Source organism: Cavia porcellus, unplaced genomic scaffold (genome assembly GCF_034190915.1).
Source record: "Cavia porcellus strain 051 isolate PalLab524CR breed Dunkin Hartley unplaced genomic scaffold, mCavPor4.1 scaffold_6, whole genome shotgun sequence".
Taxonomy (NCBI): Eukaryota; Metazoa; Chordata; class Mammalia; order Rodentia; family Caviidae; genus Cavia; species Cavia porcellus.
This window is the reverse complement of record NW_026947489.1, coordinates 40,039,604-40,046,492: the sequence shown is the minus strand read 5'-3', so window position 1 is coordinate 40,046,492 and position 6,889 is coordinate 40,039,604.

Here is a 6,889-nt window from a genome sequence, read left to right as displayed (position 1 = left end):
GCCAATGCAGGCCAATTCTGACACCCCTGTGTACACTGAGGTCTGTCACCTGTGTGCTCTTTGGGGCTTGACATGAGTCGAGGGGTTCCTTCACTTATACCCTAGAAAGACCCCCACAGGAAACCTGGAGAGCATCCCAAGTGCTAATCCTGAGAAGCCCAGAGAAGGCAGCCATTTTTGCTGAGCCTGTGGTGGGGAGGGAAGGGAGGTGAGTGAGGGCTCAGGGCTCAGAGGTGTGGAGAAGATGGCAGCTTGCCAGCTAGGGTGTCAGCTGGGAGCACTACAGGGTGAGGGTCCCAGCCAAGCAGAGAGGGCAGCAGAACCAAAAGGACACTGCTGCTGTGCCGACGTTTCCAAGCATGAACAGTCAAAAAACGCTGAGGCTCCAGCATAAGCGCCTACCTTGCAAGCAGGCAGTCGTGAGTTCGATTCCTGGTACCGATAAAAAAATAAAATAAAAAAAAAACGCTGACGCTCACAGCAGAACACTTTTTACATCACAAATGGGCCCTATACACACACTCACACCTTCAGTGGACACGAATGTGCAGTCCACAGCCCCGCCCAGAGCCCCACCCAACCTAGCACACACACACACACACACACACACACACACACACACACACACACACACCCCGCACCCCTGCCACACGCTCGCGCTGTGCGCGTGGCGCCCCCTAGAGGTGCTCTTCGCCACCTGCTCCAGCCCGGCTCCCCGCTGGGTGGCCTGCTCCTCTGGGACCAGTGGCTGGTCCTGAGCCGACCTGGGCAGCAGGGGCCGAGGCCAGGGAGCGTGTTTGCGGCCCGGGAGTCTCAGAGGCCGCCGATCTCCCAACCAGAAGCACTTAAGCCGAGGCCTGAGTTAAAAATAGGCTAGATTTACTGCCAGAAGGTGGCAGGAGAGAAAGGTCTTTTCTGACAGTCCCTGTGTGTCCCCCGTACTCAGAGGCTCCGGGGAGCTGCTGGAGTAAGGAGCGGACCCCGCTGCTCCTCTGCAGAGCGAACAGTCATAAGTATGCAGGAGGGTCCCGTGACCTCAATTCTCCTTTATGGGCTTTTAAACATACATTACATTTTTGTGCGTGTGTGTGTTTCCTTGAGGTCTACTGAATACATCTTTGAACCCCAGTCTCTCTTTCAAGTAATAATAGCATGTAAACCCCTTGCCCGGTGTTCCACTCCCCGCCTCCCCAGCTGGATGCTTCGTTGCTGTGTACTTTATTACTACGTCTCCTGTAAGCCCCACAATACATTTTTAGGTTTGTTTGCCATAACAGCTATGTTTAAAAGAGAATTTTAAAATAAGAAAAAAACTTACCCACAGATTTGCCATATCCAGCGCTCTTTGCTGCTTTGTGTCGATGGAGATTTCCATCTGGTATCGTTTTTCTTCTGCCTGAAGGACTTTTTAAAACATTTCTCACAGCACAGGTCTGCCGCTGATGGATTCTTTCAGCTTTGAATGTCTGAAACACTTTTATTCCATCTCCATATTTGGACGCTATCTCCACTGGATTCTAGGTTGACTGTTCTTATCTTTTTGAACCTGAAAGCATCGCTGCAATGTCTTCAGGCCTGTCGTTTCTGATGAGAAAAGTCTGCTTCTGTTTTCCTCTTTACAGAATGTAGAGGTTTTCCTTTTTGTTTTGTTTGTTTTTGGTTTTTTCCTCTAGCCATATTTAAGTTTTCCTGTCCTACCGGTGCCCAGCAGTGCATAATCAGACAGATTATTATGCACCTTCAGGGAGCATCTTTCATGTTTTTGGGGGCTCAGTGTTTACTGACCTTCTTGGGTATGTGACTTCATTGTTCTCATCCAATGGGGAAAATTTCAGCTGTCATTTCTTCAAATATTTTTCTGTCACTCACCCTTCTCCTTTTGGATTTCCAAACAAGTATACAGCTGTGATCTTATTCTACAGCTCACTGATTTGCTGATTTGTTTTGTTTTTGTTTTCAAGACAATCTTGCAGTTGTGGCGTCGGCTAGCTTCAGAATCCCCCTACCTCAGCCTCCAGTGTAGCCAGGACTGCGAGCTTTCATCGTTGCCCGTCTGTATCTGTACACATACACACATGTATTCTCCTTTGTGTTTCATTTTGCATCATTTCTATTGCTAAGTCTTCATGTTCCCAAGTCCTTTGTTCTTCTGCAGTGTCTAACCTGCTTTTCAATTCCATCCTGTTTGTTTCAGACATTTTTAATATTTCTAGAAGTCCAGTAGGCATTTTATTTTATATATTTTTTTCCTTTGGTGCGGGGGATCGAACTCACAACCTCATGTTTGCCAGGGAGGTGCTTATGCCACTGAGGTAAATCCCTCGCATTATTTATATCTTTCACATCTCTCCATAGAATATTCATGCCTCATCTTCTCGAACATACTGAATATATTTAATAGTAACTTTTTTGTGGCACTAGAGAGCCAACTATGAGCTTCACGCTGAACCCAACCCCTTCTCCTTTTTTTTTTGTTTTTGTTTTTTAGTTTTTGAAGCAAAGTCTTACTAAGTTGACCAGGCTTGACTTGAACTTGTAATTTTCTTGCCTCAACCTCCCAGAGTATTGGGATCACAGGCATGCAACACCATGACCAGTTAAAAATCACTACTACAAATACTTTGCCTATTAATTCTGTGAACTTTCTGGTATTTTTAAAAATTGGATTTTATTGGTGCATTTTAGACATACATAATGTTCACATTCATCATAGGGAATTTGTATCTGTACATGATAGAACTTGATTATTTTTCTTTTCCATTCCTCTACCCTCCCTTTAACCCCTCCTCCCTTCCTTCCCCATTTACAAAGTTTTGTTTCCACTTTTTCCTCTTTTTCTCACTTTTTTACCTTCCCTTCTCTTTCTTCTTTTGTTCCTCTTTCCACTTGAATATTTTCTTCCTATTTCCCAATACCTATTATACATTTTAGTTCTTATTTGTACTTTCAGTTTTTGACACCAAGAAAACAATGTGATATTACACTTGTGTGTCCAATTTATTTCATTTAAGAGTGTGGTCTCAAGGTACACCCATTTACCTAGGAATATCTCAAGCTTATCCTTCTGGATCTGTTTTTTAAATTTTGTTCTGTTTTGTTTTTGTCCTTTTTGAAGCAGTGTTTCTCTATGCAATTCAGGCTGCCTTGAACTCACTATGTAGTCCAAGCTGGCCTTAACTTGTGGCAATCCTCCTGCTTCAGCCTCCTGTTTTTAATTGATTAATTCTTCTCATTTGGGGTAGTATTTTCCCATGTTTTGTATGCCTAGTAATTACAGCCTGGGTGCTAGACATTGTAAATCTAATGTTGTTTGGTGCTGGATTTCTTTGTATTTCTGTAAATATTTTTGAGCCTTAAGAACATAGTTTAATTACTTGGAAACAGATTAATCTTTGGTTGAAGCCTACATGGGTCTCGCCACAGACACAATTTCATTCCAAGGACTCTGCTTGCTTCCCAGTGTGTCAGTCAGTGTTAAGGTGGCAAACAGAAACCACATGATGCTTTGAACAGGGAAAGTTTAAAGTGAAGGATTTTTTTTTTTTTTTTTTGTACCGGGAATTAAACTCACAACCTCAGGCTTGCCAGGCAGGTGCTGTGCTGCTGAGCTATATCCCCTGCCCAAGGTGAAGAATTATTAACTGTAATTAAGGACTGGAGTCCTAAGGGATTGGCTAGTAAGAAGTCAACAGAACTCTAGACTATAGCAGTTGCTGGGTGTGCCTGAAATTTTACTACTCAGGAGACTGAGACAGGGTTCAGAGGTAGGGGCTGGGGATTTAGCTCAGCGGCATAAGCGCCTGCCTTGCAAAAGCAGGCAGTCGTGAGTTCGATCCCTGGTACCGATAAAAAACGAAAAAGACCAAAAAAAAAAAAAGAGTTCAGAGGTAGCTGGGGCCCTCGGTTCAATCCTCAGCACACGAGTGTGTTCACACACACACACATACACACACACACAACCCAAAACAATACAAAACCTGTGATTTGGGGGGAGACTTTTCTCCAAAATAATCTTATCTGCTTTTCAAAGAGACTTAATTATTGGATCTTTGATCTTGCGGCAATCATGCACATAAACACTCCTGAAGGGCTGGGGATGGAACTCAGTTCAGCAGGAGGGAACAAGGTCCTGGATTCTATCCCCAGTACCACAAATCAAGCAAGCAAGCAAACACCTCTCTTCTACACCACCTTGTATAATGTCCCTCTGTTTACAAAAGGGATACTGAGCCAGCCTGGCAGCAGATGGCTTCAGTTCTAGCTATTTGGGAGGCTGAGGCAGAAGATCCATTTGAGCCCAGGAGTTCCTGACCAGCCAGGGCAACACAGTGAACCCAATATCAAAAAAGAAAAAGAAAAACAGAAGGGGAAATAGTCTCTTTTACCTTATATAATTACTTAAATATTAATTAACTTAATTGTATTATAAAATTAACGTATAATTTATCTTATTACAGTGGCACATTATGTTTTCTCTATTCTGTTTTGTTTGAGACAAAGTCTCACTATGTAGTTCTATTAAAGACAGCTAAGTTAAGTAGAAATATAATCGACAGTCAGGCAGGACTAGGCCCTTGAGGGAGTCAGTACAGAGGATGACAATGCATAACAATTGTGGTTGGAGGTGCATCCATCGAAGGCCAGGCCTCAGTACGAAGATAGAATGACCAGGCCTACACTCGTTGCCCAGGGATGAGCAATATACTATGATTGGTATCACCTGACCCAATAAAGTCTAGCTCGACATCAGTCCCAGGTGGATGACCAATCTTCCTGATTCAGCTCTTCCAAAAGAGGTCACTGTCCTTTCCACGCACACTTGCTGTGTGACTTGCTTTCCCACCGTTTATTACCTAAGCAGCTACACTTGCAATCTTGTTTTGGGATCATAGTTTTTCCTCATGTTGTGCCTACTTAGTGATTTTGCTCCCACTTCATGATTTTGCTCTATAAAACTTGCTCTGGGAAATGGGGTCTGTGGCAAATCACTTGGGCCCCCTCCTGTCATCCAGGAGCTATCTTTCCTAAGAAAGTTTTCTTACTCTCCCTCTTTTTTTTTTTTTTTTTTTACCAGTATCAGGGATCGAACTAACGACCACGCACTTGCAAGGCAGGCGCTTATGCTGCTGAGCTAAATCCTCAGCCCAAGTTTTCCTACTCTTGACCTCCATTTTTCCTTAGAATTCATTCTTCAATTTTGAGGAACACAAACTCAGCATACCCGACATCTAGAAGACTGCGAGTTATATATTTCCCTTATATCATTTGGAGGTATAGCAGTTCAGGCTGGTCTTGAACTCAGAGCAATCCTCCTGCTTCAGCTTCCCAAGTGCTGGGATTACAGGCATACAACAACACAGCCAGCTTCCATTTGGCTTTTTAAAACTAAATAATGTGCTGCCTGGCATGGTGGGTGCATGTGTTTAATCTCAGCACTCAGGAGGCTGAGGCAGGAGGATTGTTGCAAGTTTGAGACCACCCTGGGCTACAAAGTGAGCTCCAGGACAGCCTGACTGTATAGTGAGACCCTGTCTCAAAAAGACCAAAAAAAAAAAAAAAAAGCTAAATGGAGCTAGGCAACTTTGGGATTTTTGTTTTTCTTTTGAGACAAGATCTCACTACACAATTTAGGCTGGTCTTGAACACACTAGGTAGCCCAGGCTGGCCTTGAACTCAAAATGATCTTCCTGTCTCAGCCTCCCCTGGTACTGGGGTTTGGGACCAAGCAATTCTGATGGGAAAATAATAGTCCCTGCCACACTCCTCTCTAGCTCCCAGTCCGATTCATGAAGCCACCACCTCAAACCTTCTCCTTGCTTTTTCTGACACTTACCTTTATATTTCTAAATAAGATGCTATACTTCTAGCTTTTATGGTTTTGTGTTTTTGTTTTTTCTCTTTTCCAAGTTAGAGTTTCTTGCCTTCCCCCCTCAAGTGAGGACTTGGTTCTTTCTGTCCTAAACCTCAAGGCACTGATTCCCCCTTCTCTCCCCACTTATTCCCAGTCCTCTCAGAGTTAAAAGGCAAAACCTGGGCTAAATCACTATTTAGCGTTTGGATGGTTATGACACTGTAACAATTATTTAGTCGAGTTGTGTACTATACTATGATTCATTCTTTTTCTTTAAAAAACATTTTATCTTCCTTGGAGCTACTAATTAGCCAGAAGGACTAACAACGGGAATAGAGAAATGGCTAAAGAACCCGAACAGTTCACAGAAAGAAAATGCAAATGGCTTTTAAATTTTTAAAAAGCCGTTCAGACTCACACAGAAGATAAATGAAAATTAAAACTACACCGAGATAGCATTTCTCATTTATCAGCTTGGCAGAAATCCAAGAGTTTACAACACAGTCTGTTGCGGAGGCTCGGGAACAGACTTTCTCACACCCTGCAGAGGGGAGTGGAGGGGGAGGGAGGTTTGCAGACAGCAACAGAATCACCACTGCCTTCCTGCCCTTTGCCCTGGCAGTCTCACCCACCCGGCTCTGCCCGGCTGTGACTCAGCTCGGTTTAATACGTGTGCGCCTAGGGGTTCGCCATGCCGTCCATGTCCATGCACAGCAGAAAATTACTGAAAACAGCCCAAGAGTCCTTCTGGGGGTGACTGCTTAAATAAACCACTGCGCTCCCCCTAGTGGGGCACTGGGGCAGAAGGACAAGGACGGTCCATAGAAGGAGCCCCAAGGTGTGTTCCAAAGGGAAGACCACACAGTGGAGAACGGAGCGTAAACCATGCAGGAAAAATGAGGTAGCAAACGTGCTAAACTGCACACTTTGCAGTGGTTAAGATGAGAAACTTTATGTCTTTTACATATAAAAATAACAATCCACTGGAAGTCTATATAAAGAACTAATAAAAAATGTTCGCCTATTTGGGGGGAAGAC